Source organism: Prionailurus bengalensis, chromosome B4, assembly GCF_016509475.1.
Source record: "Prionailurus bengalensis isolate Pbe53 chromosome B4, Fcat_Pben_1.1_paternal_pri, whole genome shotgun sequence".
NCBI classification, from domain to species: Eukaryota; Metazoa; Chordata; class Mammalia; order Carnivora; family Felidae; genus Prionailurus; species Prionailurus bengalensis.
In genome coordinates, this window is record NC_057358.1 from 25530818 (window position 1) to 25546362 (window position 15545).

At 42.1% G+C, this 15545-nt stretch overlaps 1 protein-coding gene across 2 annotated transcripts in view; it reads right to left on the minus strand.

The window, feature by feature from the left end:
- Positions 1-15545, minus strand: part of ODAD2 (outer dynein arm docking complex subunit 2) — a 178349-nt gene that overhangs the window by 631 nt on the left and 162173 nt on the right. The window lies entirely within an intron of this gene.

Sequence of the window (15545 nt, forward strand, 5' to 3'; positions counted from 1 at the left end):
AATGCAAATTGGTGCAGCCACTCTGGAAAACAGTGTGGAGGTTCCTCAAAAAATTAAAAATAGACCTACCCTATGACCCAGCAATAGCACTGCTAGGAATTTACCCAAGGGATACAGGAGTACTGATGCATAGGGGCACTTGTACCCCAATGTTTATAGCAGCCCTTTCAACAATAGCCAAACTATGGAAAGAGCCTAAATGTCCATCAACTGATGAATGGATAAAGAAATTGTGGTTTATATACACGATGGAGTACTACGTGGCAATGAGAAAGAATGAAATATGGCCCTTTGTAGCAACATGGATGGAACTGGAGAGTGTGATGCTAAGTGAAATAAGCCATACAGAGAAAGACAGATACCATATGGTTTCACTCTTATGTGGATCCTGAGAAACTTAACAGAAACCCATGGGGGAAGGGAAGGAAAAAAAAAAAGAGGTTAGAGTGGAAGAGAGCCAAAGCATAAGAGACTCTTAAAAACTGAGAACAAACTGAGGGTTGATGGGGGGTGGGAGGGAGCGGAGGGTGGGTGATGGGTATTGAGGAGGGCACCTTTTGGGATGAGCACTGGGTGTTGTATGGAAACCAATTTGACAATAAACTTCATATATGGAAAAAAAAAAGAGGAGGAGGGAAAGGAAAGCAAGTATAAAACCATTAATCTCAAGGCATAAAGTTAGGCTTTGGAAGCAACTTTAAATATTAAATGTTTTTTAAAGTCACAAAAAGAAAGAAAGAAAGAAAGAAAGAAAGAAAGAAAGAAAGAAAGAGTACAAGAAATTCCATTAGGCAAATGCAATTATAAATGCTGCTTCACCAGAGGCAGGGATTTCTCATGAAATGCTCACCATAGCTATTTTCTGGAGCCAAACTGGACCGGTTACTGCCTCCTTCGTTTGGTCATTTAACCTCCATAAATTCTGCTTTAAAATTTCTGTTGCATTCGTTCTGGCTTTTCTGCCTCCAAGGAGCCATAGCACACCATGCCTAGACTATTAGTGCGTACCCTTAGGTTTAATTTCTCTGCATTCCAACCCATCGGATCATGTCACAACCTAATTATGTCAATCCCGTAACTGCACCGACTCCCAGTGCTAAATAACTAGGGCCCAATCTGTTAACTTGTCCTTCAAAGGACGTTTGTGCTCTGGCCTCAGTTTACCTTTCTAGCCATTCATCTTTCTCCTGCTCCATCTCCAAGGGCACACGCTTCCTCATTTCTTTTGTCTTGCTTGATGCCATCCCTGTACCTAAAAGGCTGACTTTCTAAATTTTATCTATCTTTCATTACCCAGTTAACTTTTCCACAAAGCCTCCATGATTTCCATAAAATAAAATGGCATTTCTCCCCATCAGAACTCTCCTAGCAGTTTACTCAAATGCCTCCTACTAATATCTTCCCATTTATTCTTAAAGTTTTGTTTTTTATTTAAGTAATTTCCACACCCAACGTGGGGCTCAAACTCACAACCCCGAGATCGAGAGTCATATACTCTTCCAACTGAGCCAGCCAGGCACCTGTACATCTTCTCTTTTAAACACATATTTGGATTAATGTTTTCTGTCCTTCTTTAGGTTGTAAACTCTGAAACTTATAATTCCATATCATGTCTAATACATAGTAGATACCAAATAAATGTCAAATAAATGAGTTAGAACTTTAAAAATATATCAGTTATGATTCCAGTGAGTAGTTCTGACAAAGGACTTGAAAATCTGAGCTGTATATTCTCTACATAGTAGTATGTGAGTACAAATAAACGTTGATAAGGACAGAAAATAGGGATGACTTGATAAACTAAGAAATACCATAAAGTATTATGAAACATCTTAAATATGGCAGGCTTCGGGGTTGGCTGTTATTCCCCAGGTAATAATAGAAGTTATTTAAAAACTTTTATCAGGAGAGTGGCATGGCCACATTTGTGTTGTAGAGAGATAACTCTCCTGGTACTGTACAGAACGTGGACTGTAGAGAAAAGAAATGGAAGCGTTCTGCGATGCTTCAGGCCAGAGACGATGAGGACTGAATACAGCAGGATGGAGGGGTAGGGTGGCCAGAATGAATTCAAGGGATGTTTGGGGGTTAAATCATTCAACAAATGGCCCAAGGATAACTAGTTATCCAAATAGAAGAAAATGAAAATGGTAATCTCATATCATACATAAACATCATGTCCAGGTAGATTACTGATTTATTTTTAAAAAATGTTTTATTGGAGAGCCTGGGTGGCTCAGCCAGTTGAGCGTCCAACTTTGGCTCAGATTCATTATCTCTTGTGAGTTCGAGCCCCGCCCCACTTTGGGTTCTGTGCTGACAGCTTACAGCCTGGAGCTTGTTTTGGATCCTGTGTCTCCCTCTCACTTTCTGCCCCTCCCCCACTCATTCTCTCTCTCTCTCTCTCTCTCTCTCTCTCTCTCTCTCTCTCTCTCAAAAATACATTTTTTAAAATGCTAGTTTGTTTTTGAGAGAGAGAGAGAGAGAGAGAGAGCAGAGTGCAAGAAGGGGAGGGGCAGAGAGAGAGCGAGACACAGAATCTGAAACAGGTTCCAGGCTCTGAGCTGTCAGCAAAGAGCCCGATGCAGGGCTTGAACTTGTGAACTGTGAGATCATGACCTGAGCTGAAGTCAGATGCTTAACTGACTGAGGCACCCAGGCGCCCCATTAAAAAAATTTTTTTAGGGGCGCCTGGGTGGCGCAGTCGGTTAAGCGTCCGACTTCAGCCAGGTCACGATCTCGCGGTCCGGGAGTTCGAGCCCCACGTCAGGCTCTGGGCTGATGGCTTGGAGCCTGGAGCCAGTTTCCGATTCTGTGTCTCCCTCTCTCTCTGCCCCTCCCCCGTTCATGCTCTGTCTCTCTCTGTCCCAAAAATAAATAAATGTTGAAAAAAAAAATTTTTTTTAAGTGTTTGTTTGTTTGTTTGTTTATTTAGAGAGTTAGAAAGCAAGTGGGAAAGGAGCAGAGAGGGAGACAGAGAATCCCAGGCAGGCCTCGCAGCTGTCAGCACAGAGCCCAATGCAGGGCTCAAACTCACAAACCATGAGATCATGACCTGAGCTGAAACCAAGAGTCTCAACTGACTGAGCCACCCAGGTGCCCCATGGATTAATGATTTAAATAAGAAAGAAAAAATGTAAAAGATTTAGAAGGTTGTAGATGAGAAAACTGAACAAATTGAGGTATTGAAGGATGTTTGGCTTCTCAGGTCCTGACCTCCTTGTTGTCCATGATCTTCACCACATTTCAGCCCCTTGTGTCCAGGGTCACCCATCTTTAACCTCTCCCTTCTACTGATTCCTTCCGATCATCATTTAAACCATGTCCCCATATTTTAACCTCCCTACTACCCTGCCCCCACCACCACACTGACTCCTTTTTTTCTCTTCATTGCCAGATTTCTTTAAAGAGTTGTCTGGATTCATTGTCTCTGGTCTATTCAATCTACTCCAGGTTGGCCTCTGCCTCAGCTTCCCACTGAAACAGCCCTCTCAAGGTCATCAAAAACTTTCATCTTGCAAAGAATAGACATTTTTGACTCCTCTTATTCAGCTCCTTAATAGTGTTTGATATAACTGACCATCTTCTCCTCTTTAAAATGGTCTATGCTATTGGCTTCTTATATCATACTGTCCTTGTATCCATTTGTCCTCACCTTCTTGCTCTTCAGTGATGGCTCTTTCTCCCCTTCCCCTCCATAAGCTGTTAGAGTTCCTTAGAACAAATTCCTCTTTTATCTTCTGTTTTCTCTCCCTTGAAGGTTTCTCTTTCACTATCTGCCTTCAAATATCATTTATCTGGAGCCATCTTCTCAACTTATGCCTCCACCTCAGAATCTTCTTCTGGAGAGCACACTTCATATCATCTTCTTAGACATCTCCACTAGGCAGTCTCACAACTATCTCAAACTTAATATATAGATGAAGTTTCTAATTTTTTTTTTCTGTGTAAACCCAGGTTCCCCCACCTCCCCAGTATTCTCCTGTGTCAGTGAAGATATCACCACCTAGTTTCTCAAACCAGAAATTTCCTCACCTTACATTCATTCCTACCTCATCTTCCCTGCACTCCATCCTACAATTATTGTATCTTTGTGATTCAACTGCCTACACTTATTCCAAAGTCATTCACTTCTGTTGCCATTGTTACCACCCCTGTAAAGCCTACAGCAGGTTCCCACTGTCCTTGCACACTCTCTTGCCTGGCCTGCAATCAATCAGTGCAACACTGCATCCAGAGTAATGTCCTAAATTGTAAAGTTCACCAACAAGGGGCAAAATTCTAGAGAAACAAAGGGAATAAGACATGATCAAATCTTCTGAGGTTTAAGAGAAAGAAATATTCTCTTCTGAGTAAGGGAAACAGGGCCTTCTGGGGGAGTTGCTGCCTTGGGAGTTTTGCATTGTTCAAGTAATTAAATAAGGAGGCCATTAGATGAGGTGGCTCTAATGTTTTGGTGGCCTGCATAAGCAAACCAAACCCTAAACCAGAGTCAACACACTTGAGTCTAAGAAAATGAAACCTGAAGCCAATCAATCACAAATAGCCAACTAGGCTCTCCCAAACAAGGCAACTGCTTATGCTATAGCCAGTCAAATAATTTCCTTGCTTTACTTCTGTATCTTTTAAAAAAATTTTTAATGTTTATTTATTCTTGAGAGAGAGACAGAGACAGAGTGTGAGTGGGAGAGGGTCAGAGAGAGAGGGAGACAGGATCTGAAGCAGGCTCCAGGCTCTGAGCTGTCAGCACAGAGCCTGACACGGGGCTTGAACTCACAAACTGTGAGATCATGACCTGAGCCCAAGTCAGATGCTTAAGCGACTGAGCCACCCAGGCACCCCTACTTCTGTATCTTCTTTATTGAAAACCTTCCCTTAGCTCCTGGCAGTGGAGTTCTCCTAACCACTTTTAGTTTTATGCTGCCTGGTTTGAATCATGCCTCAGTTTATGTTTTAACAGCATTACTGAGTGTTTTTCTCCAGCATTACTCAATAACTGAGGTGTAAGTTGGAGGAAATAGGTTGTGGGACTGCAATTCATTTGAATAGTTATATAATCCAAGCTGGGTTGGGAGGGAAGTACAAACAGAAGGCTACTGATGTCTGAAAGAATTAGGAAGGGAGACCTCTGTGAAGTAAGAAAACAGTGTTAGTGCTGTTTGAGCTCATTGAAGCTCAGGAAGAAGTTGAAAAATAGGACATTAGAGTATGAGAATGGATTATCTGGAGTTTAAGATTCTATAGATAAAGTTGACTTGATTATTAAAAAGGATCAATAATCCAGGTCCAGGATGTGACCATGGGAACACAGGTCAATATAGGATTATTAGGCAATTGTATATGTGCATACATGTGTGCATACACACACACACACACACACACACACACACCTATGAACACATCTACTTAACTTATATTCTTATTCTCTTTCTCTCTCTGCATAAAGAGGAAATACTGGAAAAATAATGAGAAGGAAGAACACAGTAGCCAGCTCTCTTCGGTTACTGGCTTAGATGTCTCGGTATTGTAACTCACACTTAAATCCCTTTCCTAGCTTGCAACTTTTAACTCTTGGTCTACAATGCCATATTTTTATCAATTTATCTATTTGCTTATGCCTCATCTTACTATCATATGAAAGCTGTTAAAGCAGATATACCTATATGAAGCTTAGACTATTTCCTCTAAATGTGTACTTAACACAATTTCATCCATCACTTTTTTTTCATACTCACACATTTTAGCTGTCTACCTTCATTGCTGGAACCCTCCACCACTCTTGAGTATTGAGTACTAGCTATAAATGTGGAGATTTTGCTCCTGTGCATCATTACTAAATCAATAAACAAGAGTCGTCCCAGTCCTGACCCCAAGGAAGCCTGATATCGATACTTCTCTATTCTCAGATGGAACAATTTTTCTTTCAATTCTGCTTTCCAAACTTTAAATTGGTTCTTTAATCAAAACAAAACATTCCAATGATTTTTTTGGTAAATTATATAATCTCTTGAGGATTTTGAAAAGTTATTAATAATTTCCCTTTACATAACATATTTTCTCCCTCCTTCTCCCAAGTAGATGATTCAAAAGAATTCATGAGTCCCTTCATCGATTCCATTGTTTTATAAATATAGCATTAAATTCTCCCAATAGCCTAATCACTTTAATAAACAATTTTTATTACCAAATTAATTTTTTATTACAGCCATATTATTATAATGAAGAATGTCAGTTACGTGTAGGCTTTTCTGGGCCCTGGAAGAGGGAGGCCTGATGCTACATTAAAAGCTTAATTTCTGGGGCTTGGTCAGTTAAGCGTCTGACTCTTGATCTTGGTTGGCTCAAGTCATGATCTCGCAGTTTGTGGGATCAAGCCCCGCTTTAGGCTCTGTGCTGACAGCGTGAAGCCCGCTTGGGATTCTCTCCCTCCCTTTGTCTCTGCCCCTCCTCCACTTGTGCATATGCTCTCTCTCAAAATATATAAATATGCTTAAAAAGCTTGAGGTCCACAAGAAAACGGGATGTACAGATAATCTCGCGTCCCACTTCCCTATATAAGTTGTTCAAGAAGTTGGAGGAACACAGATTGCCAGCTCTAACAAGCCCACCTAATGCCTATCCCACAAGGCCAGCCAGCCTTGCTTTTGCTCTGGTCCTTGGTCTCTCATCCAGTAGATTCTTTTGTGGCTGTTTTTCAAATCTGGGAAGAGGTGAAATAGAGTTCTAGCTGTGAACCCAGGCTATCTGAGCAGGGAACTAGACACTTTCTAGAAAAGGCAAACAGTAGTCAAGGGTTTTGAGGTCAGAGCTCCTTGGCTTTGTATCCTGACTCTTCCATTTCACTTAACTGGACAGGTTACCGAACCTCTAAACCCTATGTTCCCATAAGTTTAATGGGATCACCTGCCTCTGAGGCTTATTGTGAAGATAATAGAGACCTTTAAACAATGTTTGAGCACCTCTATTCACAGCTTCTTCCTATCTTTACATCCTTTGATCTTCTTCCATACCCCTCTTCCTGTTTTGTCTAACTGTTCTCCCTGAGCTGTGTACGGATCCAAGTGTGCAGTGCATGAGAACTCAGAAAGCTGGAGAACTCAGGCAGAGAGAATTCACACCAGAAAGGGCAGAGGATTCCTTGTGGGAGAGAAAGAAACAACATGTGGGGAAGGAAGGGAGGAAGGTGGAGAGAGGGAAAAGCTTATAGGGGGGTTATTTTAGGAGCAACTTTAGGGTGAAACAGATGTACTGAGAATAAAAAAAGATAAGAGGATTTTAAATAAGTTTAAAAGTGCACGATTGTGCTGTTTTCAAGAAAGAGTGAAACTAGGATTACAATTACTTTCAACTGCTACTTGGTTGCCAGGCCTTTGTGTTGACTGCATTTCCATGTCGGGACTGGACCATGAGGCCACTTGGCTTCATACAGGTTATGCATTTGAATCACACAAACCCATGCTCGGTACAAAGTAAGAGCTCCATAAGTGGTATTCATTATCATGGTGATTATTTCGCCAGTTCTGAAGTCTGGTTCTGGCTTCTGTTCCCTGGAGTCCAGCCCTGGGTAGTTGGGGAGGAATGAGGAAGCAGGAATTTTGGCCCTAAGGTCAGTCTAGCCCTGTCAGCACCTGCTGCAGTCCCCACCTCATCTCTGGTTGACCCCTCTGGGCACACCAATGGCCCAGGCTTCACTTGGCATCAGCTGTTGCCGCCGCACCTTGCAAGGCTCTCTTGGAAAGCAGCCCCTTGGGCTGATGCCTGCCAAAACCCAACCTGCCTTCTGCCCGTACTCCCTCATATCTTCTTGTTGCTCTGTGGCTCCCCCCTCCTCTGGCGTTTCAAGTCAGCTGCATTTATTCCTAAACCCTGGATGCCAGTTATATAATTTCATATTATATAAACTAATGAACTGTGAGTGTGAAATGGACTAGTCATAACGTTTGGCAGGCTGCTGGCATCTCGGTGTTTCAGAGAGCCTGCAGTGTGTTGGCTGTGCCAGGAATCAGCTAGATAAAGGTTGCAGAGGGGAGGATCTGCTGTGCATTGGCTTGCTTTACGTTAGGATGTAACGTTCAGTCAACACAGGACCCTTTATAGGACTTGACTCTGTAAATGACTTTTTCTAGGACCTGTGTAACTTCTAGCCCCGAATGCATTAAGAGGGCTGCTGCTCTTTGGGGAATTAATTTAGCCCAAGTTTCTTGCATTAACCGTGAGGTTTCATTCCATATCACATATGGTACTTAGTACATGTTTAGTCTAAAAGCTCGACCAGTGGAACCCAGCAGTCCAGTATTTTGAAGGCCTAAAGTAGAGGCAAGGGTGAAATTTAAAAAAATAAAAGGAGAAAAGGATGGCTTAGCACAGCACATGTGGTAGGCAGTGAGGTTGCTTCCTTAAACGTACCTGGAGTGACTCACTGGCCTTGGGCCCGGAGGTTACCTAACATTCATACAACGTGAAATGATTTTATTAGCTACCAAGCTTACTGTGTGCCAGGCACTGTGATTTATTCTTCACTAGTTCATTTATCCTGCTCTGCCCATTTTCCTTAGCCAGGAACATTCTCAATCAAGGGTACAGTGTTGGAAGTGTAGAATTTTCTGTGTGCTCAGGGTATGAATGGCTTGACATTTGAGAGCACTCACTTCTAGGACTCTCTTGGTGATGCTGCTCTCTGAATTTATTGTTTTTCCTCTATTTTTACTTATTGTTGTCAATGAATGTTACTCATTGCTCTGCTAATACACCTGTAGGTTGTGTGGCTAATGCTGCTTTACAAATTGAGTAAGGATGTGTTACTTTCCCAGACCACCATCTGAAAAACATGTACTATATACGTGTCTTGGTTTTGAATTGGACTCGGGAATATATGCTTTTATTTTTCTGAAGAGCTGCATAAGCAAGCTAGGGCACTCAGAGGAATGCTTTAAATGAGCCCCGAGTGGGGCTCTGTGCTGACAGCTCAGAGCCTGGAGCCTGCTTCAGATTCTGGGTCTCCCTCTCTCTCTGCTCCTCCCCTGCTCACACTCTGTCTCTCCCTCTCTCTCAAAAATAAATAAACATTAAAAAAGTTAAGTATAAATAGGAGCGCCTGGGTGGCTCAGTCAGTTAAGCGTCCGACTTCGGCTCAGGTCATGATCTCGCAATCCGTGAGTTGGAGCCCTGCGTCGGGCTCTGTGCTGACAGCTCAGAGCCTGGAGCCTGCTACAGATTCTGTGTCTCCCCCTCTTTCTGTGCCCCTCCCCTGCTTGTGCGCTCTCTCTTTCTCTCTCAAAAGTAAACATTAAACAAAATGAACATAAACATCTGCATAACAGAGACGTGGAGCAAACTTCTGTACTGGATGGGCAGCTAACACAAAGTAAAGAGCAACAGATATTTTCCAACCACTAAAACACGGGGCAAGGTGAGGCTGGTTTGGAATACTTTGTGATAATAACTAAAAGGGGTACTTTTTTTTTTTTAAGGAAAGTGAGATGCAAATTGGGTACAAGTGACTATGGAAGCAGTGTACTTTTTTTGGTACATATTTTTTGCTCTGTAGACATTTTCCAGCTATAAAAACATTTTTGATATTATAAGGGGGAAAAACACCTCAGGTTTACCTTTTTGAAGTGTTTGTTCCTTTCAAAAACTTTCCTCTTTTTAATCTTTCCCTCCCCCAAACACACCCAAGGACTTTAAATTTATTGGAAGTTTCATATGTACACTGAAGGAACACTAGCCCCCCTTGCTTTCACACTTAATTGCATAGAGCACTTTAAAGCATCATTCAAACACATTACTTTTTACAACGTTGGCGTGAACGCGGACAAGGGGAGGGCACAAAGCGTGGTTTGTGGATTGGGCTAACACGAATAACTTCCTCCAGTGGCAAAGGCTTTGATCTCAAGGAGCGTGCCCTCAGTATGCAGCTGTGACCTATGATTCACATCCCCTGGAAGGTGAGACAAAGGTAGCATGGGAATCGGTGTCTGCATTCAATTTTTACTTGCATATCTAACAGCTCATGATTTTATATAATATTTCAGTCGTATGAAAAAATATGTACCAATTTGAGTGATAACAGATTTTCTTGTGGTTTGACTCCACATTGTTTGGGTGAACACAGACTGGAAATAGGAGTTTTAATTAGAGCCGGATGAGCTCTGAAATACCTGCATGCACACCAAGCTAAGTGGGTTTTCCAGGAAGATCTGGAGTTCCCAGAGCTCATTTGAACCGTGAACCCATTTGCTGTTTTCCAGTTCACAAGGCACTGCGGTGTGGCTGTAGCACTAACGCCCAGCCCAGTAACAAGAAATGCATTTGCACCGTGTCTGCCCTGCACAGCAGCTTCCAGGCTGCCCAGGTTGGCTGCCGCTCCTCCGCGGTTTCTCTCACATCCCGACTTTGAGCCTTGGTAATTTATTTCATATGACGGCTCACCAGAGCCGGGGGCCTCAAAACACATTCTGCATTTGCTGGTTGGGGCAAAACCTTTGATTCTGTTCAGTCAGTGAAGTGAGCCAAGGGGCTTGCCTTACAGCGGTGTCTGTCTGCCTCCCGGTGACAAGAGCGTGTGCCTTATTTACGGGATCTGAGGTTCACGTCTGCAAAGCTTGAAAGTGGGGTCTACTTGTTTGATCTGATGCCTCTTCCGTGCACATGTTTGTCTGCACTTGAGTAGGTTTGCTCTCTGGTTCTTCCACGTTGCTTTTCCATGAGCCTTCCAGTAGAGAGCTTTGGTGCCCAGGCACGCACGCGCGCGCACAGATGCGCGCACGCGCGCAACTGGAGTGCTGGGTCTAGAGTTCCGGGAAGTAGAAATGGGGTATATAATAGATCGCCAACAACCTTCTAAAGAATGCTAGAAATTGTAGAAATGGACAATTACTGGCTGCATCAGGAGACGGTGAGACCCTACACTCTTTGTCAGAGGAAAAGGAAGTGGCAAGTCTTCACCCGACCTGGGGGGAAGTTCATATCATTTGGAATGGCTTCAAGTTGCTCTTCAAATTTTATTCCTATCAAATATGAAGAATACCTGTGCATATGGGAGTTTCCTGGCAAGAATGCTAAAGAAATGATAGGCTAAAAATGGATTAAAAGATATAAGTGGACAGGGTCATTTAGCATTGCATTCTGCTACTGGGTGGATCAAAGTGACAAAGATAATTCTCTGGAAGTTTATTATTATCTGTAATACCTCCATAAAGAAGGCAAAGTTACATCTTTAAGGATCTCAGAATAAGGCCTGGCTCACAGTAACTGCTCTCTAGTTGTTAGCCATTATTACTCCAATAGAAAACATACTTCAGGCATGTCCACTTGTCCTGATGCTAGTAACAAGTGACATGTGACAAAACGTATCCAGCACTGTGTTGGTTGGCATGACTAATCCTCTCAAGAAGAAGTCAGGCTGTTGCTACCCAGTGCAGGCTGAGAGTCATGTGGGTGGGCACTCTGTAAGGAATGACAAGAGGCCCTCAGGGGGAAGGTCAGCAGGGCAGAGTCTCTGAGTTCCTATCAAGTTCTGCTTCTGTGATAGGTTCTAAGAGCCCCTTCTGGAGAATTGGGTGAGCCCTGAGAGATATGGCTCCCAGCAGGTGGGCCCCTGGCAGCTTGTAATATGCATTTGTTACTGCGGGTCCCAGAGAAACATAGTAGATGGAATAGACCACTCTGTATTTGCTGCCTTTGGTTTCACTATGGCTTTCGTCTGGTTTTTAGTAGTAGGTCAGAGAACACTTCTGTGGGGTAAAATGACCTAGGAAATAGATAAAGCAGTCAGGAACTTTATCAATATGTGGTTAAGACAAAATCAAATATGAGTTAGAAAATAAGTTGGGCTCACCAACATTCTTTTTGAAGATTTCATGATATTGGCATAGTCTCCTCCAGCAGCTTCTTGAATAATGTGCAGACGTAAACTTTTGTTTTAATTTTTAATTTTTTTTTAAAATTTATTTTTGAGAGAGGAGGAGACAGAGCATGAGCAGGGGAGGGGCAGAGAGAGAGGGAGACACAGAATCTGAAGCAGGCTCCAGGCTTTGAGCTGTCGCATAGAGCCCAATGCGGGGTTGAAACTCATGAACTGCAAGATCATGACCTGAGCTGAAGTTGGCCACTTAACTGACTGAGCCACCCAGGCACCCCAGAGGAGGTAAACTTCTTAAGGCTCACATGTCTTCTCTCATACTTGATTAAGAGTTTGCCTGAATAGAAAATTCTAGGTTAGAAGTAATTATTGAAGAGCTGAAAGAGTTTTGAAGGCATTGCTCCATTTTCTGCTTGCTTCCAGTATTACTGGTGAGAAACCCAGTGTTCATTTTTTTTTTTAAGTATTATTTATTTATTTATTTATTTATTTATTTAATTTATTTATTTTTAAATGTTTATTTTTGAGAGAGAGAGAAAGACAGAGCATGAGTGGGGGAGGAGAAGAGGGAGAGGGAGACATAGAATCTGAAGCAGGCTCCAGGCTCTGAGCTGTCAGCACAGAGCCTGACTCAGGGCTCAAACCTACAGACCGTGAGATCATGACCTGAGCCAAAGTTGGCCACTTAACCAACTGAACCACCCAAACCCCCTAATGTTTGTTTATTTTTGAGAGAGAGAGAGACAGACAGACAGACAGACAGACACTCGGGATGAGTGGGAGAGGGGCAGAGAGAGAGGGAGACACAGAATCTGAAGCAGGCTCCAGGGTCTGAACTGTCAGCACAGAGCCTGATGTGGGGCTCAAACCCATGAGCGGTGAGATCATGACCTGAGCCGAAGGCTTAACCGACTGAGCCACCCAGGTGCCCCTAAAGTGTTCTTGATGTTTGGTTTCTCTTACTTGTTCTTCTCTTCCTCTCCTCTTTTGAAGATTACAGAATCCTTTATTGTTATTACACTTAATGTTCTAGAATTTTACAATGCTATATCTTGTAATAGGTCTGCTTTTATCCATTGTATACAGGGCACTTGATGTGCCGTTTTAATCCGGCAATTTATGCACTTCAATTCTGGGAAATTCTCTTGAATTATTTCATTTTGCTTCCTCCTCTTCATTTTCTCAGTTATCCCTTTATGGAACTAATATTCTGAAGTTAGATTTTTTACACTGGCTCTCTAATTTTTATCTTTCCTTTTTCCTATTTTCATCTCTTTATCTTTTTGCTCCACTTTTTGAGAGATTTCTTTATCTTCTAATTCTTCTATCGAATTTGTGCTCCCTGAATGTTCTATTTTTACAGAGTCCTGTTCTAGTTTCATGGATGCAATACTTTTTAATTTAATTTAATTTAATTTAATTTAATTTAATTTAATTTAATTTAATTTAAGTTTAGAGAGAGAGCATGCACACCAGCTGGGAAGAGGCAGAGGAAGGAAGAGAGAAGGAGCTTGATGCAGAGCTCGATCCCATGACTCTAGGATCATGACCTGAGTTGAAATCAAGAGTCAGATGCTCAACCAACTGAGCCACCCAGGCACCCCAGATGCAATACTTCTATATCACTCTGAGGATGTTCACTTTTTTCCCTTCTCTCTTCTATACTCTGTTTCTTCCAAGGACTGATTTGTTTCTATTTTTGTTTCAGTCTGTCTTCTACGTTCAAGATATCCTTCAGATGTGAGTTGCTTGTTGGATGAATGGAAAGTTTGGGCTCATAGGTGGGGTTTGTTGACTTTGTTTTACTGCAGGGTAACCTGGGTGGTCTCAGGGTCACTCAGAGTTGTGCTCTCCATGAAGACACCAGACTGAAGGGGCCTAAAATGCAGCTCTCACTTGCTCACCAATTCATGAACACTGGTCAGGGACTACATCTTCCTGAAGGGATGCCTTTTTCTTCCTACAAAGGTGTGATCTTTTTAAGTCTTTTTAACATGGTCAAAGCTATATCTGCCCAGAGGGATCATCTTTTTATAATTCACACACAACAGCTTTGCACAGGCCAGTAGAGGCCCTGGAAAGGCTGGCTGGGGTTCTCCCCAAGTCAATATCTTGAAATCTTTTGTGTCGAGCTGGTCAAATTCTCCAAGGAAGAACTTTTCAAACTCCAACCCACAGAGGAAGGGACTGGTCTGTAGGGATTTGGGACTGAGTAGGGCACACAGTCCATTTAGCTTTCAGTGTTCATTATGGTCACTTTATCTACATCTTTGGTAGAATATCTTTGCCTTATAGTGGCTGCTGTCCTCTAATCTGAGACCCTATTTTATCTTCTCTAGACAGCTCCTGAAGTGGGGAAGTGGCTCTAGGTTTTCCTCAGTCTTTCTTATTGTGGCCTCAACCTGGAACCCTACCAACCAGTTCCAGAGGCACTTAGTGCTACCAGTTCCTAATATTTTGAGGCTTCCACATTGTAAACTGGGTCTGTTATCAGTTTCTCCTACTGTTGACTTGGCATTCTGATTCCTGAGGTCTGTTAGCCAGTTGTCACTCTTCCTCTGAATTTCAATTTACAAAATTTTGTTATTTTGTCCTCTCCAATTCTCCCTGTTCTTGTTGGTCTTGTTTTTTTCTTTGTTTTTTTTTTTTTTTTTTTTTAAGTCCCTTGAATGTAACATTGGATTTCAGAAGCAAATAAAATTAGATTCAGGAGTTTAATTTGCTACTTTACTTGGAACAAGCTTTAGGTTTTCTCCAGACTCCAGGAAAAATGTCCTGGATATCTACTCTGGATACAATGCCTGAATTTAACTTGGGTTATCTCCCATTGGGAAGAAACTGAAAGTCTCTATGTGGTTGTCTATGTTCTATTGTTAGATCAGTTTTATGAAAAATGCTTAGAAATAATTTTTTGGAGGGAAGTTGTATATATATGAAATGTATGTATGTATATATGAGTCTCCAGCTCAGGCCATTCAACTGCCTGCTTGACATATGCACTTGGATATAAGACATGCGTACTGAGTTTCATATGAGCAAAGCTCAACTCCTGATCCTTCCTTCCAACACCTGCTTCCCCATGGCTTCCTCACCTCAGTTCATGTCAACTCCTCTCTCCTGTTGCCTGGGCCAAAAATCTTGGGAGTATCTCTGACTTCTCTCTTTCTCTCACTGCCTTTATCTTCAAAATGTACCCAGAATCTGACCTCTTCTCATTACCTCCACTGCCGTGATCTGAGCCACTCTCAACTCCTGCTTGAATTTAAGGACTAGGCCAAGTTTTTGATATGCAAGTAGACCTGGAGCTGGCTTTGAAAGGTATAAGCTAGAGAAAACTAAATCACTCAGATTGGCAATTTGGGAGAATCTTTCTTTCTTTTTAAGAAGAAAAGGCAGAGAAGAGAAGAGACAGTAAAGTGATCCACTGGGAGAATGAAAGCCTAGTTCAGAAATGGCCACGGGGATTTGTAGGAATTGCCAAATGTAATACTTGACTTGGAACTTATTGGTATTGCTGCAATGTATATTGCCTTCCATCACTACAAATCTTTGATTTTCTAATTTACTGGTTTGCTTTGCATACAGTGGCCTTATAAGAATGTTCTTGTTTTGTTTTTTGTTTTCATGAAGATAGAAATTAGTGGGGAGGACAAGATAAAAGGGTAAAGTTTCAAGTCTATAC